The sequence below is a fragment of the Trachypithecus francoisi genome, unplaced genomic scaffold (assembly GCF_009764315.1).
Source record: "Trachypithecus francoisi isolate TF-2019V2 unplaced genomic scaffold, Tfra_2.0 Lachesis_group1, whole genome shotgun sequence".
NCBI classification, from domain to species: Eukaryota; Metazoa; Chordata; class Mammalia; order Primates; family Cercopithecidae; genus Trachypithecus; species Trachypithecus francoisi.
In genome coordinates this window covers 167860379-167888304 of record NW_022681454.1, presented here as the reverse complement: position 1 = coordinate 167888304, position 27926 = coordinate 167860379, and the positions used below count along the sequence as shown (strand labels likewise).

Genomic DNA, 27926 nt, shown 5'->3' with positions numbered 1-27926 from the left:
ATACCATCTCACACCAGTTAGAATGGCAATCATTAAAAAATCAGGAAACAACAGGTGCTGGAGAGGATGTGGAGAAATAGGAACACTTTTACACTGTTGGTGGGATTGTAAACTAGTCCAACCATTATGGAAAACAGTGTGGCAATTCCTCAAGGATCTAGAACTAGATGTACCATATGACCCAGCCATCCCACTACTGGGTATATACCCAAAGGATTATAAATCATGCTGCTATAAAGACACATGCACACGTATGTTTATTGTAGCACTATTCACAATAGCAAAGACTTGGAATCAACCCAAATGTCCATCTGTGACAGACTGGATTAAGAAAATGTGGCACATATACACCATGGAATACTATGCAGCCACAAAAAAGGATGAGTTTGTGTCCTTTGTAGGGACATGGATGCAGCTGGAAACCATCATTCTTAGCAAACTATCACAAGAACAGAAAACCAAACACCGCATGTTCTCACTCATAGGTGGAAACTGAACAATGAGATCACTTGGACTCGGGAAGGGGAACATCACACATCGGGGCCTATCATGGGGAGGGGGGAGGGATTGCATTGGGAATTATACCTGATATAAATGACGAATTGATGGGTGCTGATGAGTTGATGGGTGCAGCACACCAACATGGCACAAGTATACATATGTAACAAACCTGCACGTTATGCACATGTACCCTAGAACTTAAAGTATAATAAAAATTAAAAAAAATTAAAAAAAAAAAAGTGGAGACAAATTTAGCACAGATTTAATCAGAGTCACAGGGCTCTGATCTCACACAGTTGCCAAAAAGATACCTTTCCTAAAAACTAAAAGTACATTTTAAAAATGCAGGGTTCACTTGGATAAATATGACAGATTAAACACATGTTACCTTCCTTTCCATTTTCCAAAGACCACTAAAATGAAAGTAAATAATTTAAAATCATCTATACCCACCAGGACAAAAAGAACTTCAGGAGATTTCACATGACAAAACAGGTATCAACAAAATTTTGGAAAATGAAAAGCAAATGAATAAGGGACAACCAACCTAGCAGAGCAGAGACAGGCCAATCCCATCTGCCTATTTAGGAGGAAACCAACTGAAGCAAGATAGGTTCACACATCAGGTGCACTTGATGCTTCTGAAAGACAAAGGGGTAAGTCCAGGGGGCTGAAATAAGAATGATTATTTGAAAGTCTACATAAGAAGCAGCTTACCCTAGAATTTATTTTCCCTCTCGTCTCCTATCCCTACACACAAAACTTGCTCATCAAGGCAACTACCTCTCACCTTCCCTGGAAAGAGAAAAGAGCTTTACCTTCTAAAGAAATTGAATCAAAGAGGCACCAAATTTGGAAACATCAGGCAAGGCAAACAATATGGAATGAAATGTTCAAAGGCAGAAAGAAGTATTAATGAAAACACACATACACACAGAGTAATAAAGTTTCTTCCTATATCTCGGCCACAAGAAACTGAGACTTATATCCTCCATGACAACAGACTATCAAGTTCTATGCTAGAGAAGGTGGACGGACCTAGAGAAAAAGTATCATCACATTTCTGACATTTGAAGAAAACCCCCATTGAAAAGGGCAGGGTCTTGCCCAATAAACCTGCAGCAAACTCACTCATTGATAAGTTCTAGCCAGGCACCTTTTTTTCTTAGATTCTCACGTTTAAAACTGAATATATGCCCAAAGGTCAATAACTATTAGAGGGAAGCTTTCAGTATGAAAAGTATATATAAATACCTTTAACAAAATAAGCAGACAAGAAAAATTGGTGGAAATAGAGATAATACAGAGAAAAAAATTCAAAATGAAGCTTTCCATTCTCAATTATGAGATTAGAAAAAAAAATTAAAACCTAAAACAAGAATAGAAGGATATAAAAAATATGAAGCTTGTGAGAATGCAAAATGAGCCAGAGATTGTTAAAGTGGACCAAAAATAAGATCTAACTACATGTTGTCTATAAGAAATCCATTTCGTTTATAAGATTAAAAGTAAATGGATAGGGAAAAATATACCATGCTAACATTAATTAAAAGAAAGCAGGAACAGTTATATTAATCTCAGACAGTAGACTTTATAATAAGGAAAGTTATTAGGGATAAAGGGGCATTACATAAAGATAAACGACTTAATTCTCCCGAAAAATATAACAATCTTTAATATATATGCACCTGACAACACAATGTCAAGATATATGAAACAAAAACTGACAGAACCACAAGGAGAAATATACAAACCCCTATTTTAGTTGGAGACTTCAACACTCTTCTATCAGAGATAGATCCAGCAGGCAAAAAATAAAATAAAGTAAAATAAAATAAAATAATAATAATAATAATAAAATCAGTAAGGACAAACAATATCATCTATCAGCTGGATATAATGAATATTTATAGACTACTTCATCAAACAACAATAGAATACATATTCTTCTCAATTTCACACGGAACATCCAAGAGAGACTACCTTTGGGGTCATAAGGCATACCTTATCACATTTTTAAAAAGTAGAAGTCATACAATGTCTGCTTTTAGACCACAATGAATTTAAATAGAAATCAACAATAGAATTTAAAATGATGGCAAAAATAAAAATTTAAATAAGTTTGAGGAGATAATCATAGTTACAAAATGGACGAAAAGATACAAAAGTGGAATAGAAATTATAAGAAAATTAGAGGACCAAACCAAAAGGTTCAACATCTCATGAACATGAGAAAATGAGGGAGGAAATTGTGAAATAATACAAAAACACCTCTCAAGATGGAACGTCATGATTTTCTAGGTTGAAAGAACACAATGAATGATCAACACAAGAAGTGAAACAAAACTCACAGCAAGATATATCACTGTGACATTTCATAACGTAAAAGAGAAGCTTTGTAAAACATCCAACAAGGCAAGAAAAGATCACATAGGAAGAATATCAAAGTAGCATCAAATTTTCAATAGCAATTTTAGAAGCTAAAGGATAAAGCAACATTATCTTCAAAATCCTGAGAGGAATTACATATAATCTTGAATTCTACACTCAATCACGGTATCAAATGCCACACCCTGCAATGTACTCTAGGTATGCAGGGGCTTAGTACAACATTCTAAAAAATCAATGTAAGCCACATTAGCAGGTCAAAGAAGGTAAATCATGTATTATCAATGGATGTAGAAAAAGTACTTGAAAAAAATCTAACACCCACCCATAATAAAAACTCTCAGCAAACTAGGAATAGACGGAAACTTCCTCAACTTAAATTGGGAAAATACCTAGAATTCTGAAACAAACAATACAATTTAAAAATAGGCAAAAGATGCTAACAGATATTTCACTAAAGAGGATATATGGATTGTAAATAATATGAAAAGTGGCTCAAAATCATTTATCATTAGAGATTTGCAAATTAAACCAAAATACCACTACACACCTATTAGAATGGCCATAAAGCCTACAAAAAAACCAACAGCTAACACCACACTTAAGGCTGAGAAACTGTATACTTCGTCCAAAGACTGGGAATAACACAAGGATGTCCCATCTCACCACTACTATTCAACAGTGTTCCAGAAGTCCTAGCTAGTGAAATGAGGCAAGCAAAGAAAATAAAATACCTTAGGAAGAAAGGAATAAAGTGGTCTTCATTTGCAAAAGACATGATTGTTTATGTAGGAAATGCTACAGAATCAACAAAAACCCCTAGAACTAAAAAGTGAGTATAGCAAAGTCACATAATATAAGGTCAATACACAAAAGTCAAATGTTTTCCTATATATTGGCAATAAATGATTAGAATGAAATATAAAACTAAAAACATCATTATCACAGCACAAAAAACACTTATAAGTCTAACAAAATATGTACATGATCTGTATGTCACAAACTACAATACTATGAAAGAAATCAAAGAAGGTTTTAGCTAGAAGAGGATAGTGGAACAAGACCTCCCCAGCCCCTGTCCTTTACAGAAGCACCAATTTAGCAACCATCTGTGTATAAAAGTGCCCTGAAGGGTCCAAGTAGGAGGGTGTGACATCCTTCTGGAGCCCAAGACTGATAGAAGCCATTTTGAGAAGGTAGAATCGTGCCCCAGTAGCTGGCATGTGACTACAGATCTGGCTCCAGACCCAGCAGCAGCCTCATCAGCATGTGGGCTTCACCCCACTTGTCCAAGGTCTCACAGGAAGACTTGTTTGTCTGGGAACCCAGAAGGAGCCACACCCACCCAAGCCCCAGTAATAGGCCCACAATCTGCAGACCTGATTTTGAACATGTAAGCAGACCCACAACTTGGCTCCACCTAGGTGACTGTGGTTTAGAAGTCAGTCTCATCAAGGGACCCAGCAGGAGAAGATCTTTATCTACTGAAATCACTCTGTGAAGTACAGAAGTGGTAACTGCTCCTTCAAATGTACAGACACCAGTGAAAGACTCAAAGGATTATGAGTAAATATAACATGCCAAAGGAAACCAATAAGGTTACAGAAACTGACTGTAACAAGATGAAGATCCATGAACTGCTTGACGAAGAATTCAAAATAATCATCTTAAAGCTCAGTGAGCTACAAAAACAAAAAAACAAACAAATCCAGATAGAAAATGAAATAAAATCAGGAAAACAATACATGAACAAAATTTTGTTCAATAAAGGAGAAGCATAAAAAAGAACCAAACAGAAATCCTAGAGCTGAAGGATACAATGACTGAACTAAAAAATTCAATAGAAGGCTTCAACAACAGACTTAATCAACCGAAAGAAAGAATCACCAAACTGGAACACTGGTCATATGAAATTATGCAATTAGAGGAAGAAATATAAAAAAGAATAAAAAGTGAAATGAAGTAATACTACGAGACTTATGGTACACCACTAACTAACTTAATAAAGACATTATAAAAGTTCCAGAAGGCAAAGACAGAGAGAGAAAGGGGCAGAAAGCACATTTAGATTATGGCTGAAAACTTCCCAAATCTAGGGATGAAAATGAATATCCAGACCACGAAGCCCAAAAGTTCTCAAACAGGTTGAAGCCAAAGAGATCTGCACCAATACACATTATAAAGAATTTGTCAAAATTCAAAGACGGAAAAATAATTTTGACAGCAACGACAGAAAAGTAACTTACTTCATGTAATGGAGCCCCCATAAAGGTATTGGTGAATTTCGCAGCAGAACACTTGCAGGCAAGGAGAGAGTGGAATGACATATTCAACATACTGAAAGTAAAAAAAGAAACCTGACAACCAAAAATAATTACCTGAAAAAACTGTCCTTCAAGAATGAAGGAAATAGCCATGAGTGGTGGCTCACACCTGTAATCGCAGCACTTGAGGAGGCTGAGGCAGACAGATTGCTTGAGCTCAGAGACCACCCTGGGAAACGTGGTGAAATCCTGTCTCTACAAAATACAAAAATTAGCCAGTCATGGTGGTGCATGCCTCTAGTCCCAGCTACTTGGGAGGCTGAGGTGGGAGGTTGGCTTGAGCCCAGGAGGTTGAGGTTGCAATGAGCTGAGATCATGTTACTGCACTCCAGCCTGTGCAACAGAGCCAGACCTGAAAAAAAAAAAAAAAAAAAGAAAGAAAAGAAAAAGAAAAAAGAATAAAGAAAACATAAAAACTTTCTCAGATTAAAAAACTCAGGGAATTTGTCACTTTTAGACATGCTCTAACAAGAAATGCTAACAGGAGTTCTTCAAGTAAACCGAAGATACTAAACCAACAGTATGAAAGCAGATGAAAGTATACATCTCACTGCTGAAAGTAAACATGTAAACAAACACAGAACATTGCAGTACTGAAATGTGTGGCACATAAATCTCATTGAACACTAGTATATAAATTAAAAGACAAAAATAGTATGAATAACTATAACAACCACAGAAATTTGTTAATAGAAACAATAAAGAAGTAAAATCTGAAATCAATTACATATATTGGTGAGGAAGAGTGGGGAGGAATGTAGAGATTCTGAATGTGAATGAAGTTAAGTTGTTACTAGTTTTAAAAAGCCTGCTATAACTGCATAATATTTGATGCAAACCCCATGGTAACCAAAATAAAAAGGAGTAAATCAACAAAAAAGAGAAAAAAGAAATCAAAGCATTCTACCACAATCATCAAATCACAAAGACAACCAACAAGAGAAAACAAGAGAACCAGAAAGTAAATAGAAAACTGAATAAAATGGAAACAACCAAGTACTTAATTATTAAAAATTATTACTTTAAATTTTTAATAATTAAGGGCTCTCAAAAGACATGGAATGGCTGAAATGGATAATAAAAACACCACCCAACTATATGCTATCTACAAGAGACTCTAACATTTAAGGACACACATAGGCTAAAAGTGAAGGGATTAAGAAAGATACTCCAGGCAAACTATAACCAAAAGAGAGCAGTGTTGCTATCTATATCTATATCAGACAAAATAGACTTTAAGTCGACAACTGTCAAAAGAGACAAAGAAGGCATTATATAATAGTAAAAGGGTCAATTCAATAGAGAGATATAACAACTAAAAATACACATGCACCCAACATCAAAGCACCTTAAAATATACAGCAAACACTGATAGATTTGAAGGAAGAAATAGCTATCAATACAATATAGAAGGAGACTTGGATACATCACTCTCTGTAATGTACAGGTCATCCAGACAGAACGCCAAAAGCAAACATTGATAGAGTTGAAGGAAGAAATAGATATCAATACAATATAGAAGGAGATTTTGATACATCACTGTCTATAATGTACTGGTCATCCGGACAGAATACCAACAAGTAAATCGCAAACTATACAACACTTTAGACCAAACAGACCTAACATGCATATACAGAATATGAGACCCAACGATAGCAAAATAATCATTCTTCTCAAGAGCACATGAAACATTTTCTATAACTGATCACAGCCTAGGTCACAAAACAAGTCCTAACAAATTTAAGAAGACTAAAAACATTCTAAGGACTTTGATCACGATGGAATAAAACTAGAAATCAATAATAGAAAGAAAATGGGAAAATTCACAAATACAGGGAAATTAAATAACATTATGAAATAATACTGGGTCAAAGAAGAAGTCAAAACAGAAATTATAAAATATCTCAAGACAAACAATAATAAAAACACAGTATACCCAAATATAGGATGCAGTAAAAGTAGAGTAAGAGAAGTGTTTATAGCAATAAATGGATTAAGAAGAAAGAGGCTGGACATGGCGGCTCACGCCTATAATCCTAGCACTTTGGGGGGCTGAGGCAGGCGGATCATGAGGTCAAGAGATAGGGACCATCCTGGTCAACATGGTGAAACCCCGTCTCTACTAAACATACAAAACTTAGCTGAGCGTGGTGGTGCACACCTGTAGTTCCATCTACTCGGGAGGCTAAGGCAGGAGAATCACTTGAACCCAGAAGGCAGAGGTTGCAGTGAGCCAAGATCATTGTGCCACTGCACTCCAGCCTGGTGACAGAGCGAGACTCTGTCAAAAAAAAAAAAAGAAAGAAAAAAAAGATATCAATAAACAACCTAACTTTACACCTCAAGGAACTAGAAAAAGAACAAACTAAATCCAAAATTGGCAGACGGAAGAAAATAATAAACATTAGATCAGAAATAAATGAAATAGAAAATTGAAAAACAATTTTAAAAATTGACAAAACTAAAAGTTCCTCTTTTGAAAAGACAAACTAAATCAGCAAATCTTTGGCTAGACTTTAAAAATAGAAGACTCAAATAAAATCAGAAATCAAAGAGGAGACAACTGATCCCACAGATATAAAAAGTATCATAAGGGACTATTATGAACAATTACATGCCATCAAACTGGACAATCTAAAAAAGTGGATAAATTCCTAGAAAACTATAACTCACCAAGACTGAATCAAGAAGAAATAGAATGCCTGAATAGACAATAACAAAAAAGGAGATTGAAGGAATAATCAAAAATTCCCACAAAGAAAAGCCAAGAGCCAGACACCTTCTAGCAAACATCTAAAGAAAAATTAATACAAAATCTTCTTAAATATATCTTAAAAAAAAAAAGAAGAGTGAACAGTTCCAAAGACATTCTGAGGCTTGCATCACCCTGACACCAAAGCCAGACAAAGACACTACAAGAAAACTACAGTCTAATATATTTGATGAACACAGATGCAAAAATCCTCAACAAAATGTTAGCAAACCAAACACAACAGCACACTAAAAGAATCATATACCATGACCAAGTGGGATTTTTCTTTGTGATATAAGGATGGTTCAACACATGACAACCAACCAATGTGATATACTGCATTAATAGAATGAAGGATAAAACTCACATGGGCATCTCCACAGATGCAGAAAAAGCACTTGACAAAATTAGATAGTCTCTCATGATAAAAACTTTCAATAAATTCGGTATGGAAGAACCTTATAGCAAATTAGGTAAAGGAAGAACAAAAGAAAGTCCATTTATGAGAAGCCCACAGCTAACATACTTAAAGGTAAAAAACTGAAAGCTTTCCCCATAAGATCAGGAACAAGGCAAGGAGAGGCTACTTTAGCCTCTCCTATTCAGTGTAGTATTTTAAGTTCTAGCCAGAATAACTAGTTAAGAAAAAGAAATTGAAAACATCCAAATCAAAGAGAAGAGGTAAAATGATTTACCTGTTTGCAGATGACATGATCTTATATGTAGAAAACCTTAGGGACCCCAACAAAAATGGGAGAATAAACAAATTTGGCTTTAAAAAAGAAGGAAATCCTGCCATTTGCAACAACATGGATGAACCTGAAGGACGTTGTGCTAAGTGAAATAAGCTAAACACAAAAAGACAAATATTGTATTATCTCAATATATGTGAAATCTAAAATAGTCAAATACAAGCAGAGAACAGAATGGTGTTTATAAGGGAATTCGGGGAGAACAAAATGAGGAGCTGTTGTTCAAAGGGTACAAAGCTTCAGTTATGCGAAATAAACAAGATCTGGAGGTACAACCCAGTGTCTGCGATTAGCAATATTGCATTCTTAAAATTTTGCTAAGAAGTTAGATCTAATGTTAAGTGCTCTTATCACAAAAGGTGAAAAAAAGATGGGTAGAAGGCAACTTTTCAAGGTGTTGGCATTGATTTCTTATAGTAATAATAGTTGGATGGTTTTACCATATCTACTTATTTCCAAACAGAAGTTGTATACATTAAATGTCTATAGCTTTCTGTATGTCAATCAGACCTCAATAAACAGGTTAAAAAATGAAGCAGCGCCAGATCCCTGCACATACACCTCTAAAAATAATCCCTTTGTATATAAAGCAACCCAAATTTTCCCCTTCTGAGTGTGTTATCTACTTAAAGGCCTGGACTACAAAATCCAAGTTTTCACTTTTCACCCAAAGTTTTTCCTTCTCACACACAGAATTTTGTCCTTCAGTGAGCAGATGCAAGGAGAGAATTTCAGAAATTACCTTTAAATACTACATTCTTATCTATACCTGGTGTTACCAGCTCTACCTAATTCATTTCATCTTCTTTCTTCTCATGAAATTATAGAAACAGAAAGGTTAAAGTACTGTAAAACACTTGAAAACATATTGTCAGCATGAAATAATTATAATTATCCTTTAATAAATTGCACCTTCTGAACAATTTTCGTCACTTTTTGATCTTCGTGTATTAATAAGTTAACACATGTAAATCATAACGAGAAGGGAAAATCAAAACATTCCATCTACCAAGCAATGATGAAAAATAGAATGTGTGTGATTTAGTTAATTTAAAATACTATGGAAAGCAACAAATAACAGAAATGGTATCTGGGATAAACTTCCTGGACCTGGACAAGGATGTTTGCTGATATCTCAAGCTCTTCAAAACCTTTGCACATGCCATTTCTTCAAGCTTGAAGAGATACAGAGCAACTCCTTCCCTCTCCCATGCTCCATCTGGCTAATACCCCTCGGCATCCTGCTTAAATGTCACAACCTCAAATAAGTCTTAGATCCCAAACTAATTAATCCTCCTCATTAATTTTCTCTAATAGACCCAGTTCTTTTCCTTCTTCGTACTTATCATAATAAAGAACCAAAATCTGTGCCTAGGGACCAAAATAGCACTCTACCTGAAAAGCAACACTCACCCTTGTAATTTCCCAGCTTTATTTCAGAATGAGCTGGGTTACTACCTGGGGTCCCAAAACGACCTATATCCCAATGGCCTAGAAGCAGAAGGAATACACTCATTCCCACTCTTGATGCTGATTCTTCACTTTAATTTAAAGCAACCACCATTGTCACTCAAGATGTTTTGCAGTCATCGGTCCCAAACTCCTGCTGGTTGGCCAAGTAGAAAAGGTGAACAGGGAAAAAAGTGCAAGAAATTCAAAATATCTACGCCTTTCACAGAAAGAGTAAATTGGTACAATTATTTTGGAAAACTTATTGGCGATACCTACTAAAAGCTGACATACATAGGGCCTATGAAACAGGAATATGACTCTGAAGAATGTACACAACAGAAAAACATATTCGCGAACCAAAAGATTTGAACGAACTGAGACTTTAAACAAAATGATTCATTTTTTAAAAACTACCCCAAAAGTAATAGCATGGAGTTTATTTCTAAATGACTAAATTTCTTGCATGGAGTGGGGCTTTCATTAGATTTTCAAAGGAGATTTTTCCCAAAGAAGAGGCATAAGTAGGTATATAAAGGATTAAGAACCTTTGCTAGAAGGAGATAGGCTTCTGAACTATAAAAGTCTAGTCAGCCAGTAAGGTGAAACTCAGTAAGTTACATAAAAACATCTACCACAACTGTCCATGGACACTTCATAGAAGAAAAGTAATACATAACAATACCTTGAGTAATGAACCCTTTGAAAATGAAGCTCCTTTAAAATGAAGGCATTACATAAAATGAAAACAGAACAATTCATAAATCAGGTGAAGCTGGGTTAGCGTTTTCCTTCAATTCGCATTCCCCAGCTGTCCAGGATACAAATCATCCCTTTACACACCTTTTCTCTATCTTTAAATAAGGACAGGTAAAAAGGCTAGCAATTTACAAAATCCTAAATTTAGTAAGCTTCCTACTTTAAGCCCCTAGCCACTCATTTCCATAGCTATTTCCCCAGGGTAGAGCAACTGCTCCCTCTCTTTATGAACCTTTCTGTTTCTAGTCAGTTCTCCTTTATCAACATGGTAGGGAAGAGCTTATTGAACATACTTTTATAGACTTGTGCATGCACATTTTAGTCACTATTTTTCAGCCAATCAATTACTTCAACTAAACATTTACATTTTTAGTCGGAGATAATTTTAGGTACTGTCAAATGGGAGCTAACTAGAAAAAAGAGAGTCATCCTGAAATCACATTATACAAAACACTGGCTAAGAAGGTAAATCCTCTTTAGTATCCTTTAGGATGACTGAGGGTGGATGGACACACAGAAGTCTAAAAGAGATTTCCCAAGATCAGCCTTAACTTTCTTGAAAAACACAAAGTGAGGACTACTCTGGCCTTAACTGCAAAAAATGTATTCTTGGATATTGCCACTGGCCAATATAGTAGGTCTGAGCTTCTTTCAGGTTCCAGACCCATCTATTTTAACACAATTCTTCTAGGGATACCTTCTTCTCATTACGACACTGTGTAACTTTAACGTAAATTCTATGTCTTTCCAGACTTCCTTTAGTCCTTCCAGATGAATATTCCATTTTCCCAGTGCAAGTAATTTTGTTTTATGCAACACTTTATGATATTTTCTCACCTTTCCTTTTTCTGACATCTTGGAAAACATTTCAGTGTCTCTTACATGATTTTTACCTCTGGTAATGAAATTTCTGACAACAAAGTATGTCTCTCTTCAGTACCAGCAAAATAAATATTTTGAAGAGTAATAAAAGTAGAGCTTGTGAAGGAGGTAAGTGATAGGAGACAGAAAAATAAAGGGATTTAAAATTGGGATTACTACAGAATAAAATTACAGCTACTGCTCTACATTCTCTTAAAGAAGCCAATCTATTATGTACATTTTAACACCTTACTTTCATTAATGAAAAATACTTTTAAAAATTTAACATTTTCAACTTACAGCACTGATCAAAGGAAAACTGAGGAAAAAAGGAGATACCACTCAGCTTGCAGCATAGATTCAATAATAAAGCTCTCAATATCCCTTTTTAGCTTCTTTCCTTGTCTACGAGTCAGATCTGCGCAACTGAACTTGTGGGAGAGGTTGTGAAAATGGTGTACTCTAGCAGTTTAAGATTTTCAACATCTCTCAATCTCATTGTTGTTAGAGGTCATTAAAACAGTGCCTCCCAATAGAATGTCACTGGACCAGAGTGATTTTTGTTTAGAATGAAGCAACTACACTGACTTTGTTAATAGTCAATGGCTAAGAGTTTGTGACATAGCACATAACGCGCGGTATTATCTAAAAACGCGTATCAAAAACAGAAAAGATGAGAAAAAAGTTTATGAAACTGCAAAAGATACTAGGGAAATAATTCTCTAAGAGATAGGAGAGAGGTCGCAGAAAGGCAAAGCACTGAGAAAGCTGGGTGGGAGTGGGGAGGAGTAAGGGACAAGTAAAGAGTTCAATGGGACTGCCGTGTTCACATACACAATTAAAAGGTCTGCAGATAATTTGGGGCGGGGGGGGAAGCGTCATAATTCCAGAGTAAAAGAGAGTAACAATTTCAAGACTAACTTATTATAGTGAGGGAAAAATCTGTAGCCTTCAATAAAGGTAGAGAAATATTTGAAAAGCTGGGGAAATGCAAAAAAGGAAAACACGAACTGCTGTCAGGAGCCGGATGCATCCTCACCCCAGAGGATCCAATAGCAATCAGTAAGCCTGTAACTTTCCAACCCTAAGTCACAACCTAATTCTGATAGGATGAGCTGCCAGGATACTTCCCACTTCGTTGACTAAAAGCTTACACTAGTCGGGTATATGAGTAAAGCTCCCCTCCCGCCACTTGATTTAAAAGAATGAAAAGGCGGACCCAGTCATTCGTCCCCGCCCAGGGTCTCTATAAGGGCGGCGGAGAGAGGCGACCTCTGCCCAATACAGAGCGTAGCCTTGCCGTCTCCTCGGGGCTCACCCAGCAGCCACCAGCAAAGAAGCCGGTTTCAAAGGCCCAGCACGACAGGGACAGGAGGAGGGAGCGTATGCAACCATTGACAATCACCAGAGTCCAGCCTCCCGCAACAAGTTGCTACAGCCAAGCGCCTGCGCCCAGACACGCTTCTCGCGCCGACCGTTTGTATCTGGAATTGTGGGTTCCTGCCCGCCACGCACCGCGGTAAGACCTTCAAAGCTGCGGGCTTCTCTGCGCTCCAGGATTCCTCGCTGCAGATTCCACACCGCGTTCGTCAAGACTCCTGTGAAAAGCGACTCTGCTGAGAGCCTTCTCAATGGCCAGTCCAATTCTAACTTGCAGCTGAGAAGTTTTTCTGATCTTGATGGTCAGAGGGGCTCGTGCTGCGAAGTGAGAAACAAGGAATCTATAGCGAATTGTAAACAACGGAAATAAAAATGCGTCTCAGTTAAGAGTTGGAGCCTAACGTCACTTCCGGCAACAATAGGAAACGTCAAAACTAGGGCAGTCGGCAGTTCTGGCTCCTGCAGCTGGAGGTGCCCTGAGTTCTGAGGGTCGTAGTGCTGTTTCTGGTATTCTCATTGCGGTCACCTCCACCGGTGTGGACAAGTAAAGTTTGGACCGGCTTCTCCATGGCCTGGGCACCAGTTCCCGGCTGAGCGATTTTCTTTTTGGCTAAAAGCCCCCGCCCAGAGGCCGATTCGTCGCGGCGGCGGTGGAGATCGCAGGTCGCTCAGGTACAGGAGTCAATCTAAATATTTCAGATCTCTTGCCCTTTCCCTGTTCACCTTCACTTTTCTCGAAAATAAAGACAACCAGTGCTTGCCAGTTGGCCGAAACTGGCCGACCAGCAAGAGTTTGGGACCAATGACAGTGCAAAGCATCTTGAGTGACAGCGGTGGTGGCTCATTAAAGTGAAGTATCAGTGTCAGGAGGCGGGACTGGGTGTGTTCCTTCTGTTTCTAGGCCATTGGGGTGTAGTTCTGTTTAGGACTCCAAGTAGTAACCCAGTGTCGTTATGAAATAAACCTGAGAAATGACAAGGGTTACTTTCTTCAGGTCCAAGTGTTGGTTTTCGGGTCGAGTGTTATTTTGGTTCCTAGACACAGTTTTTGGTTCTTTACCACTTTCTAGTAATAATGAATGCAAATACAAGTATAGTTAGGATCACGATGGATTGCTAGCTGCTACAGTAGTCAAACTTCGGTTATATAAAATTTGGCAAGCTTTTATTTGTTTCTCAGCGACTGTGTTCTAATCTCTTAGTAGGTTCTCAACGAATAATATTTATTTGGCAAAATTACATAAATTGATCCCATTCCTCGGTCATTTAATTTTTTTACTTTTATTTTTAGGTTCTGTATGAATTTACAAATAAAATAATTGATTCTACTTGTTTTACAAGTAAAATATTCATTTTCAAGGGTCCTAGGTGTATATCCCCAAATGAATATATCATGATTTTTATTACTGCATAGTGAAGACAATTTATGTTTTCTCTTTCAGTTTTCCTTTTCCTTCTTTTAGTGTTTGAAGTAATATATTTCTGAGGTAGGAGCTCTACACACTCCTCAACTCTACCCTTCACGAAAATGATATACGAAATAGAGTAGGTTTCAGAATAAAGATAGATGTTTTATTATTTTTTTCATATTTTGTCAGAAATGCATCTTTAGCCAGTTAACCTGACAATATGTCTGATGAGGTACTTCATTAGTTGTCTTGCTGGATAACAAATTACCCTCAAATTTACCCCAGCTTAAAACAACAAATATTATCCGTTTCTGTACGTCAGGAATTAGGGTGCATTTGTAACTTCATTTAATAATAACTTAGAGCAAATTAACTAATATTACTTGGGGCCCTTGGATCAATTGAAATACTTCCATCCACAAAATATTATAAGAACTTCTAGATAATACAAAACGTTGGTCATAATTTATTACATATGACCACTTTAATGGGGAATGTGTGTTCACTGTTGCTGGATTAAAAGATATTTTCCTCATTTTACAATATGAAAACATTGAATTACCAAATCTTTAATCACAGAGTGTTGAGATTCGTCATTCAGATTTGTAACTTTGTGGTTTATTGTTTAACCAACTGCTATTGTGCCACTAATTTTTTCCTCATTTTGATTCAAATTTGGAAACTGACACTATTCCATTGACCCATGATAATGCATCAAAATCATTAATACTAAAGTCTAAGAATTATGCATTTAACTTGTGTTTCTTTTTCTTGAATTATTTTACTTAAATAATTTTTTAAGCAATTTAAATGAAATATCTCTATTTCTGGACATTTATGTTCACTTTCTTTTTCGTTTTGCTCTCATTGTTTTTCTGACAAATTTCTTGACATAGCTGTCTAATAACTGAAACATTTTTGGCTGACTTGAATAAATTTATATCATATTTGGGGCAAGTACTTTTTTTGAGACAGATTTTTATTCTGCCTAGGATGGAGTGCAGTGAGGCGAACAAGACTCACTGCTGCCTTGACCTTCTAGGTTCAAGCAATTCTCCCTCCCACGTCAGCCTTCAGAGTACCTGGGACCACAGGTACACGCCATCATGTGTGGTTAATTTTTTTAAATTTTTGTCTGACTGTGCTGCCCAGGCTGGTCTTAAACTCCTGATCTCAAGCGATCCTCCTTTCACAGCCTCCCAAGGTTCTGGAAATCAGGTATGAGCCACTGTGCTGGGTCTGGGGCAAGTACTTTACAGCAATATAGAGATAAAAATATTTGTGGTTTGGAGTTCAGGCAATAGCTTTAGGGAGTTTAACTCTGTACTCAGCAGTTAGTATATTTTTCAAGAATAGATTGCATAGGATTCATAAGCTATTTGAGCTAAGGAACCAGATTTTAGCAAGTGAGCCAAGCATGGAGAGACCCTATATGGAGTAGCGATTTGTGGAAGTCATGAATATAGGGAAAAAAGAGATGGAAAGGACAGATGTTAAATACACACACATGCACACAATCATCTCTTCTTTTATTTATTTATTTTCAGAGTTTTTTCCCCTCACTTTATTTTACAGGGTCACAGAATTGTTTTTTCCAATTTTTAAATGGTAGTAAAATATACGTAACATAAAATTTACCATCTTAACCAGTCTAAGTGTACAGTTCAATGGTATTAATTACGTTGATAATGTTGTGCCACCATCGTTTTATTTTCACAGGATCACATAATTGTTTTTTCCAATTTTTAAATTATAGTAATATGTACATAACATAAAATTTACCATCTTAACCAGCCGAAGTATACAGTTCAATGGTATTAATTACGTTGATAATGTTTTGCCACCATACTCTTTTTGTAAAACTGAAACTCTATACCTATTAAACAATAATTCCCCTCCCCCATTCCCAGGCCCTAGCAGTCATCATTCTACCTTTTATTTCTGGTTTTGGAAAACGGAAATGTTTGTATTCATATTACTGGAAAGTGGTAAAGAACTAAAACCTTATATATATGGGCATATCCAGTATTTGACTTTTTTTGACTGGCTTATTTAACTTGGCGTAATGTCCTCAGGGTTCATCTCTGTTGTAGGGTATGCCAGAATTTCTTTTCTTTTTAAGGTTACATAACATTCCCTTATATGTGTCGGCCACATTTTGCTTATCCATTCATCTATTAATGGACATCTGGGTTGCTTCCATGTTTTAGCTGTTGTGAATAACGCTGCTATGAACATGGGTGTACAAATATCTTTTCCAGACCCTGCTTTCGATTCTTTTGGGTATATACCTGAAAGTGAAATTGCTAGATCACATGGTAATTCTGTTTTTAATTTTTTTTTTTTTTTTAGGAAGCTCCATATTGTTTCCGCAGAGGCTGTACCATACATATTACATTCACATTAATAATACATAAGGGTTCCCGTTTCTCCACATCCTTGCCAACACTTATTTTTTTTTATGGTAACTATCTTAGTGGATATAAGGTGGTATCTAATTGTACTTTTGATTTGTATTTCACTAATGATTAGTGATGTTGAGTGTATTTTCCTGTGCTTATTAGACGTTTGTATATTTTCTTTGGAAAAATGTCTTTTCAAGTCCTTTATCCATTTTTGAATAATGTTTTTGTTATTGTTGAGTTATAAGAGTTATCTGTAAATTATAGATATTAGATTTTATCAGATACATGATTTTAAAATATTTTCTCTCATTTGGTGAGTTGCCTTTTTACTCTATTAATACTGTCTTTTGATGCACAATTTTTAGTTTTCATGATGTTCAGTTGGTCTATTTCCAACTTGTGTGTTTTGAAATCATTGCCAAATTCAATGCTGTAAGCCTTTTGCCCTGTTTTTTCTTCTAAGAGTGTTATAGTTTTATGTCTTACATTTAAGTCTTTGATCCATTTTGAGTTTATTTTCATAGATAGTGTTGGATAAGGTTCCAACCTCATTCTTTTGAATGTGGATATGTTTCTCAGCACCATTTGTTGAAAAGACTGTCCTTTCCCCCATTAAATCATCTTGACACCCTAGTCAAAAATCTTTTGATCATATATGTGACGGTTTATTTCTGGATTCTATGTTCTATTTCATTGGTCTGTATGTCTGTTTTTATGCCAATACCATACTGTTTTGGTTACTGTAGCTTTGTAATAAGTTTTGAAATCAGAAAGTGTGTCTTCCAGCTTTGTTGTTCTTTTTCAAGTTTGGTTTGACTATTAGAAGTCCCTTGAGATTCCATGTGGATTTAAAATTTTTTTTTTCTATTAATGCAAAAAACATCATTAGAATTTTGGCAGGAACTACATTGAATCTATAGATAACTTTGGGTGGTATTACCGTCTTAATAATAATAAATCTTCCAATCTCTAATCACAGGATGTGCTTCCATTTATTTGTCTTCTTTCACTTCTTTCACTAGTGTTTTGTAGCTTTCATTCCAGAAAACTTTTACCTACTTGGTTAATTCTTAAGTATTTTATTATTTTTGATGCTATTGTAATTGGTATTATTTTCTTAATTTCCTTTTCAGATTGTTCATTGTAAGTGTAAAGAAATACAACTTATTTCTGCGTTTTGACTTTGTATCTTTCTACTTTGCTGAACATATTTATTCTAAGTTTTTGGTAGAATCCTTAGGGTAACTACAAAGGATTTTACTGCTTTCTTTCCAATTTGGATGTGTTTTACTTTTTTTCTTGTCTAATTACTCTTGGAACCATGGAATTTTATAGCTAAAAAAGACCTTAGGGAACACCAATTTCAAAACCTTTATTTTACAGGGGAGGAAACTGAGACTTCAAAGTTTTAGTGACTTGCCTGATGCTCACTACTAGCTAAGGAAGGAGACTGAGTCAAACTCATATTTTCTTTCCACATGTCTCTTTTCACTATTAAATGTTTTCTCATCTCATTTATCACCTTCCCCCTATTTCTGGCTGCCTTCAATATTCATTTAATTTAATACCTTGTTTTATTTGTATAAAAGCAACTCAGTGAGAATTATGACTTTTGTTTTGTTTTTTAATTCCATAGCACTCAGCAATGGCCTTTGTGGTTAGTGGGCAGGTGAGTGTGTGTATACTGAGAAGGTGGATTAGGATATGCTATGCTACCATGACTACAGCTGATTATAGCCACTTTGAGTAAATAGTAATGCAATTAAGTAAGAACCATATAATTAAAAATAATGCTAGTGAGAAGTATGATACATTTATTTTATTTAAAATTTCAAATAATTGGACAATGGAACATTTCTTGAAAAACCAAAGAAATTGAATAAGCCTAAAATTCTTAGATTTTTGGTTGCATTTAAATAACACATCTTAATATTTACATTTGTTTAGTTGCCATTTTCATAACACTTATTATAGAATAAAATTAAAGAACAGGAAAAAAACCTTCAGGAAACAAAGTAATATTGTAAATCTTTTTGAATTAAAAAAACCCTGCAAATGGTATGCCTTTTAGTAACAAAAACTGCTCTTGCAGGACCAGATCTTTAAATTTAATGAGTGGGGGCTTTTTATGTGTTTAATGTACCTTGTGACCTCTTAGTACTTAGCTATTTCCCTTTTCTCCTTAGAAAGACCTCCTTGTGGACTTACCCTTCCTTCATTTCTCTACATTTGTTGCCTTTAAATTTTAGGGATGTGATTGGCTATCAGGTTTTTTTTTTCTTTTTTAAAAAATTTCTCTACCCAGTCTGTTCTAAACTTCTTTGGTGGTCTATTCTTTTGGAAGTGAAGAAATAAATGCTACGCTCCTGATTTGATTCAAAATGTCTCAGAAAATATTTTCTCATAGACTTTCCCATGTTCCTATGCCATTGAATAATATTACATGATATCAGTTAAAGGTTTTTAAAACCTAAAGTAACCAAAAATAGAGTTGCTACTTTTTACTTGAAAAGCATTGAACATTTTTTAAAACATATAGGTGGATTTCCTTATCTTTAGAATTTGTGTTTTAGAGATAACTATTTTAGTACACACTTTAAACCTTCATCTGAGACAGGACATTTATTTGTAAATTCCAGTATTTAGACAACTAAGAAATACTGAAGAAAAATGACCATTTATAATGTGTATTTAAATGAGGCTATTCATATGTCAGTCGTTACATACCAATGATTTAACACCGTTTCCTCAGTAAAAGCTTTATGGAATTGGTTTGCTTCAAACAAAAGATCTTAAAGCAGAATGCTTTCTTGAGACCTCCGGACTCCTTTCTATTCTTGCCATCTTTTCCTGTGTAGATTTTATATGCTCAAATAGTATATAAACCATTCTTCATTATTTATTGTCTACACAGCATGTGCCATTTGAGTGCTTAGTGCCATGAAATTATTAAAAGCAGTAGTTACCTTTTTGTTAATACATACTACCTTATTTGGTGTTTAACTTGTTATATAGAGATAGTTTGATTAAAGCTGCTTAATATTTTACAGATAGACTTTATATTAAATACAACAGCTATTAAAATTTGTATTTTAGTCTTTTTTAGAAATAGGCTACTATTTTTAAAAGGAAACAAAACATGATAGTCAAAAATACCATCTCTTTTAGAAAGGTCGCGATCTTCTAGAAGTTAAAAAGTATAGAAAACTATTATTCTTATAAATTTTAATGAATGTATAATCTGTATAATTATTTGTAGTTAATCCGTAGTTTGTACTGCTTTTAAGTGGAAGCTCTTTTTTGCTGTTGTAACAGACTTGTTTAGACTAAACTACTTCTTAAAAAAAAAATCCAAAATTATGTCAGAACAATATAGCTGTTTCAGAAACTACATGCTGCTTTACCAATTAAAAGATGCTTTTATATACATTTTCTTAGTTAAGGCTCATAGTCACCCTGTAAAATAGATAGGAATGATTTTCCCCATTTCACAGGAAACAAAAGGTCAGAACCTTGTTTGAAATACCTAAGGTCACACAGCAAGTTACAGTGTAATTGGAGCTCCACCTTTAAATTCATCCTCCACAGTAGTGGTGTCAAAAAACTTCTACATTACTGTAAAGCAGATATTATAGTATATAGCCCACTTTAGAGATTTCAGTTTTATTTATTTATGCTGAAATTAGCATAATAAAACTGAAAGTAGACAAATTAATTTTTAAAAAATCAAAGATTTACACGCCACTGCACTCCAGCCTGTTGACAGAGGGAGACTCTGTCTCAAAAAAAACAAAACAAAACAAAACAAAACAAAGCAAAAATCCATAAGATCTAAATACATTTAGATTTTTAAAAAATTGGCTTTGTCAGCCAGGCATGGTGACTCATGCCTATAATCCCAGCACTTTGGGAGGCCGAGGCGGACGGATCACATGGTCAGGAGTTCAAGACCAGCCTGGCCAACATAGTGAAACTCCGTCTCTACTAAAAATACAAAAATTAGCTAGGCATGGTGGTGTGTGCCTGTAGTCCCAGCTACTCAGGCAGACTGAGGCAGGAGAATTGCTTGAACCCCAGAGGCGGAGGTTGCAGTGACCTGAGATTGTGCCACTGCACTCCAGCCTGGGCAGCAGAGCAAGACTCCAACTAAAAAAAAAAATGGCTCTGTCAAATAAGTATTTGGTCAATGCATAATAAAAGTATTACTGTTAATATTGCTGTTGTTATTTTAATGGAAACAAGGGCATATAAGAATTTAGGAGATTCTAAATAAAATTTACTGATTTTAATGTATTTTAATAAGTAGAAGCATTTTTCTACAGATACTAGAAATATAATATTTGTAGCAATCCAAATTAATTCATATAGCTTATGACTTTGTTTTCAAATAAGTAATTATACCAATTTTCTAACTAATATATTTTATATTTACATTGTCTTTTTTATCAGACTAAGAGTTACACAAATATCGATCCTTTTTGCATTGTACCTTGCTCTGTTGTTGATATATCCTATTTAAGTGGTCAAAACGTCATTTAGGATTTGTGTTGTTAAGGATTTGTATCCCTTAATTCCATCTTCTTTTGATCTATATGTATTTGAATTTACCTGAAGTGAGAGATGATTCACAGGTTGTAAATTTTTCGCAATTAGTTGGATTCCTAAAATGTAAAATAGTTACTATTTGTGAAATGATGCTAGACTTCCCATGTCCTTGGTCACCCTCTTTAAAGCATTCATTAGAGTTTCTAATTCCTTTTTTAAAAAAATCTTTATTAAGGTATCATTTACATACCATAAAGTTCATTCATTTTAAATGTACAGTTTCCTGTCCTTTTTTAAACTTTTTTTGTATTTTTTTCCATCCTTCTATGATTTTTTAAAGATAATTGTAGATGCACATGAAGTCTCAAGAAATATAGAGTGATCCCTTGTACACTTTACCTAGTTTCTCTGATTGGTAATAGTTTTGGACTATAATATACTATCAAAACCAGGTTTTGCCATTGATACAATCCTTCTTATTCATATTCCCCTAGTTTTATTTTTACTCAGTATACATATGTGTATGTGTATGAAGTTCTGTGCAAGTTCACATATCCAGCACCATAGTCAAGGTAGTAAATAGTTGTAACACCACAGGGATCTCTCACACTGTGCTTTTATAACCATACCCACCTCTCTGATGTTGACCATCTTATCATGTGCTTGTTTGCCATTTGTTTATCCTCTTTGTTGAAATGTGTGTTCATATCTTTTGCCTATTTTTGTATTGGATTGTTTGGGTTTTGTTTACTGTTGTTTTGAGACTTGTTTATATATTCTAGATACCAGTCCATCAGATATGTGGTTTACAAATATTTTCTCTCCGTCTATAGGCTTTCATCTTCCAAATATAGACTTTCAAAGAGCAAAAATTTTTTATTTTGATGAGTTCCATTTGATCATTTTTACTTTCATAATCATGCTTTTGATATAAGTCTGAGAATTCTTTGCCTAGCCTTAGACCCCAAAGATTTCCTTCATGCATTTTTCTTTTCTTTTTTTTTTTTCCTTTGAGACAGAGTCTCGCTCTGTCACCCAGGCTGGAGTGCGGTGGTGCAATCTTGGCTCACTGCAAGCTCTGCCTCCCAGATTCACACCATTCTCCTGCCTCAGCCTCCCGAGTAGCTGGGACTACAGGCACGCGCCAACACGCCCTAATTTTTTGTATTTTTCACAGAGACGGGGTGTCACCATGTTAGCCAGGATGGTCTCGATCTCCTGACCTCGTGATCCACCCACCTTGGCCTCCCAAAGTGCTGGAATTACAGGCGTGAGCCACCATGCCCGCCCCCTTCTATGTATTCTAAAATTTTTATAGTTTTATGTTTTATGTTTAAGTCTATGGTCCATTTTGAGTGAACCTTTGTAAAAGGTGTAAGGTTTAGGTCAAGGTTCATCTAATTCACTTTTAAAAAATATCAGTGTTTACCAATTGTTTATTCAACAAATATTTTCTGAGCACTTTATATGCCAAGCCACTGTGTTTGATACTGGGTTTATTCATGTAACCTATTGTGTGGAGTCAGTTCCTTATTTTAGTACTTACAGTCATTATTTTGCGTGGTACCATGTTAACTGAAACTAGTGCATGCTGGAACTGTGGCCTTGCTATGTAAATGGCGTCTCTCCAAATTTCACAGATACTAAATTAATGAAATTCAGGACCAGGATTATGACTACTCAGGTAATTAAATCCACAATTATCAGACGTACTTTGAAATGAAGGAACCAAAATAATAGTTATCATTTAAAGAGGGTGAGAGGGATGAGTATAAAACTACCTTTTATTGTGAACTACCAACTATGGGTTAAGTTGCATAAATGTTATCCCCACCTCCCATGAAATAAGAATTAGTATCCATTATTTTACTAATGAGAAAAATGAGGATCAGAGATTATAGGCTAATCAGATTCCGTGTTGTGGTTTGATCCTGATCTTTTTTCACATCAAAGCCGGTGTGCTTTCCACAAGAACAGCAGCAGCCTGAAAGAGCAGCTGCAGCTGGGAGCAGCGATAGAGGTAATAAACAGTGACGGGGTAAAAAGAGATGAGAACCAGTGATGAAGAAACAGATGGTAAATTGCCTTTGTCATCCATGGGCTCCAGCAGTTCTGGGAATATGCTTTGTGGGTTAAGAATAAAAACTTTAGACTCCGATAGACCTGAGTTTGAATCCTAAATCTTCCATTTTTCTGCTTTTGACTTCTCAGGCAAATTTACTTAACCTCTCTGGAGCACCATTTCCTTAGCTGTAAAATTAGGTTGATAACACCTACCTATTGGTTGTTGTGAGGACTAAAATGAGATAATATATAACAGACTTAACAGAGTGCTTGGCACAGAGTACGTGTTAATGGGTTATAGCACAAAATAATATTGTTTAATGTTTATATTATTAAACATTATATAAATAAATGTATATGCATAATATTATGTACAAAAGGAGAGGACAGAGCCAGGAATTCATTCTAAGGCTTAAATCTCCACACACAAGAAATAATTAAAGGGATTTTTTGTTCTACTTTGTTAGAATAAAAATAAAAAAAGAATGTCTCTACCCTTTAAAATAGAAATTCTTATCAAAAATGACAAAAATAATTCCTACTAAATATTTTGATGTTTTCTTTGATAGTAGATTTCCTACTACTCTTATACTGTGATGCTGAGTATTTATCTCTTTAGTAGTGGTATTCAGTCTGTATTACACTGAGCCCTAAGGTAATAATTCTTAAACTGAGTACATAAACTCAAACACACATCTTTTTCAAATTTACATACCTGGATTCCACAGCTAGGAGATTTGTAGTTACAAAAAAGATTGTTAGAGGAATAAAAATAACCCTTAAATACTTTTTAGCCAGGTTTACAAATACTTAATATTTTGCCACATTACCTTATTGTTCCATCTATGTAGACATAGACGTTACTGTTTTGCTGAACCATTTTGGAGTAGGTTGCATATGTCACACCATCACACTTCAGTGTGTGTTACAAAGAACGAGAATATACTTCTGTATAGCCATTTCACAGTTATCAAGTTTAGAAAATTTAACACTGATACTATGATACCATATTTTTATCCAATCTTCAGCCCATATGTCTAGTTTCTTATTTATCTCAATAATGTGCTACATAGCAATTTTTTTCCAATCCTGTTGACATACTGCATTTCGGTGGTATTTTTTGTAGCCTCCTTTAATCCAAAACTGTTCTTCCACCTTTTTTCTTTCTTTCTTTCTTTTTTTTAAACTTTTATGACATTGGCATTATTGATTTATTTTTTAGGAACAGAGTTTTGCTCCATCACTCAGGCTGGAGTGCAGTAGTGTAATCTTAGTTCACTGGAACCTCCAATTCCTGGCCTCAAATGATCCTCTTGCCTCAGCCGCCTTGGTAGGCAGGACTACAGGCATGTGCCACCACACTCATCTAATCTTTTAATTTTTTATAGAGATGGTCTTGCTGTGTTGCCTGGGCTGGCCTCAAGCAATTCTCTCGGCACTGGGATTAGAGGCATGAACCACCATTCCCAGCCCGGCATTGGCATTTTTGAAGGAAAAGATTCCGTTATTTTACAGACTGCCTTTTGAGTATATTCCCTATTAAATTCAGATTATGGATTTTTGACTGGAATACTGTATAATGATGTTGTATCCTCAGGGCATCACATCTAGAGGCACATGATGTGCATTTGCCTCTTATTTGTAAATGTTAATTTTCATCATTTGGTTAAGGTTTTGTCTTATTTCTTAATTTTTTCTTGTAATTAATGACTGATATGTGGGAAGATACTTCGGGATTCTGTAAGTATTCCATTCTTTGTCAAACTCCAGATTCAGCAACATCCATTGACAATTCTTGACTAAATTATTTTTTCTCTGATGGTAAAATGATAATTTTTCTAACTACATTATTCTACCTTCTTTAATTAGAATTCTACTCTAAAAAAAGAGCTTTCCTTCTCCTTTATGTTTCTATTGATCATCATCAGTGTAGACTCACAGATTCTTTTTTTATGTAATGGATTATACAGTTTTTCCTCAGTATTTGTGGATCTGCATCCACAGTGTCATTCGACCACAATTGAAAATATTTGGAAAAAATAGAAAGTAACAATACAACAATAAATAATAATACAAATTTTAGAATACAGTATAACAACTATTTACGTAGCATTTACATCTTACTGGATGTTATAAGTGATCTAGAGATGATTTAAAGTATACAGGAGGATGTATACTATGCCATTTTATGCAAGGGACTTGAGCATCCGTGGATTTTGGTATCTGGGGGAGGTGACATGAGGGGGTGATCCTGGAACCAGTCTACTGCAAATGCTAAGGGACAATTAATTCATTACTGTCATTTTTATTTTGATGTTCCAGGTTTGGCCAATAGGAGCCGCCTTCAAATTAGCTCCTAATGTCCTTTTGACATTATCCCATTGCTTTTTTTTTTTTTTTTTGATTTGCTATTAGTTCACTGAACACTTGTAATCCAAGTTTAAGAAACACTACCTTAGGAGTTTCTTGGTAGCCCCTAAGGGGGTACGGAGTAAACTGGAAAGGTACAAGTTGAGAAGAAGATGCACCTTTTCACCATATTCGTGTATAGCAGAACTTTGATGAGTACCTCCTATAGGTAAATCCCCCAAAGATGTAATATATAGAGTATAATATTTTATAATTATATCTACTTAAATTAAGGTTAAAATTAACTTTTATTGATGAGTTACCAGATGAAATCAAGAAAAATAAATCAAGTAATTGCTATGCAAGTGCTTCAGCCACATTTTAATGCTTAAATATTGGATCTTTGAAGCAATAAAAAGTGACTTAGAGATTTCTGCACCGTATTTCTTGCTTTGAGATGATTGGTTTGACAGCTATTATGCTGGGCCAATTGTAAATGTAAGGAGGGTGGTGGCAGAGAGTTTTTCTCTAATGTCATTCAATTTCTGTAGCAAAAATGCTTCTTCATTTTGCCTGGGTGAGGGAAAGGGGTTGGGATACATACCAAATCTTTCTAGCTATGTGATATATGTGTGTTGAGGGGAGAGGTTGTGGTCCATTTTTACAGATACATATGCACATTATTTCATTTAATTCTCATAAAAATCATACAAGGGGATATTTTTATTGGTATTGTGTAGGGAAGGAAACAATTACCCAGAGATGTTAATATCCTGATTCTTTTGCTCATTTCACTCTGAATTTCTCTCTTCCGTATCCTCTGTTTTGGAGTGCCAAGCCTCTCAAGGTTTCTGCAAGGTACGTAAGCTTCTGCTTCCCTCTCCGTATGATTCCAGACTGTCCTCCGTCTTTATCTACATGGCTTCATTAGTAGCCACTCCTCCTTCTACTTTTCATGTTGCAGAAATATGTTGAAATCTCATGTTCATGACTGTCCTGTTTTCGTTTTCTTTTAGTTGTAGTTTCTACCATTTTTTTTCCCTCTGTCATTTTATGGGAGAGAGAGGTGATAAATATATGTGCTCCATCTTACAAGAATCCAACCAAGGTTGAGGTTTTTTCCGAAAAAGTTCCTTAAAAGAGTATTTCAGAAGTGAGTCCAAAAATTGTTTCTTCTGTCTCCTGTCCAAATGATATCTTACAAATTGCAAAGCATGTTAATGAGATGATACCCTACCATTTATACTTATCCCAATATTAGTTTAAAACCTATTCCTCGGAGGCCAAGGCGGGTGGATCACCTGAGGTCAGGAGTTCGTAGACCATCCTGGCCAACATGGTGAAACCCCATCTCTACTAAAAATACGAAAATTAGCCGGGCGTGGTGGCAGGCGCCTGTAATCCCAGCTACTCAGGAGGCTGAGACAGGATAATTGCTTGAACCCAGGAAGCAGAGGTTTCAGTGAGCCGAGATCACACCATTGCACTCCAGCCTGGGGGACAAGAGCGAGACTTTGTCTAAAAAAAAAAAAAACACTATTCCTAAGACATGAGCATGAATAAAAATGATTTTGAAATTTAGCATATTAAATGTAAGCTATGTAATACCAAAAGAGCTTTCATAGAAAGAAAAACACCATATATGTTTAGTAATCCTAGATATAACTTTACTGAAATGTTATCAGGTGGGAGTACAACAGATCATATAGGGGTGACAGTGGCTGTTTGCTGTATAAAAGTAGGAAACTTTATGCAGTCTTCTAGATAAATACCTCTCAAAGATATTATTTTATAATAATGCTGGACTTTTCCTAAAATCATATTACTTTCCATTTATGTCTTCCCAGCTACTGTGCCACAGCAGCATAGGACTTTAGGAATAGAAAGTTAAGTTTGAAATGTAAGCTGTGATAATAAACCAAAATATGAAATGTTTATACACGAGATTAATTTAATAAAATAGTTCTGTCTTCGCTAATGTGACACGTT

The 27926-nt window shown here is 35.4% G+C and overlaps 2 protein-coding genes across 11 annotated transcripts in view; one reads left to right on the top strand and one right to left on the bottom strand.

The window, feature by feature from the left end:
• CEP44 (centrosomal protein 44) overlaps positions 1–13438 on the bottom strand; it is a 40649-nt gene extending 27211 nt beyond the window's left edge. For 3 of the 9 annotated variants that reach the window (XM_033215717.1, XM_033215718.1, XM_033215719.1), the window contains exon 1: positions 13192–13320. The gene's annotated coding sequence lies outside the window, so the exon portion shown is untranslated. Of the gene's footprint in view, positions 1–1048; positions 1143–10130; positions 10451–11762; positions 11904–13005 lie in introns of those variants that run through there. The other 6 variants (XM_033215714.1, XM_033215713.1, XM_033215715.1 and 3 more) reach the window with 6 other exon arrangements.
• The window catches only part of FBXO8 (F-box protein 8), a 55633-nt gene continuing 40687 nt past the window's right edge, over positions 12981–27926 (top strand). Inside the window, exons 1-2 of one of the 2 annotated variants that reach the window (XM_033215721.1) lie at positions 13769–13838; positions 16927–17038. The gene's annotated coding sequence lies outside the window, so the exon portion shown is untranslated. Of the gene's footprint in view, positions 13839–16926; positions 17039–27926 lie in introns of both variants that reach the window. The other variant, XM_033215720.1, reaches the window with a different exon arrangement.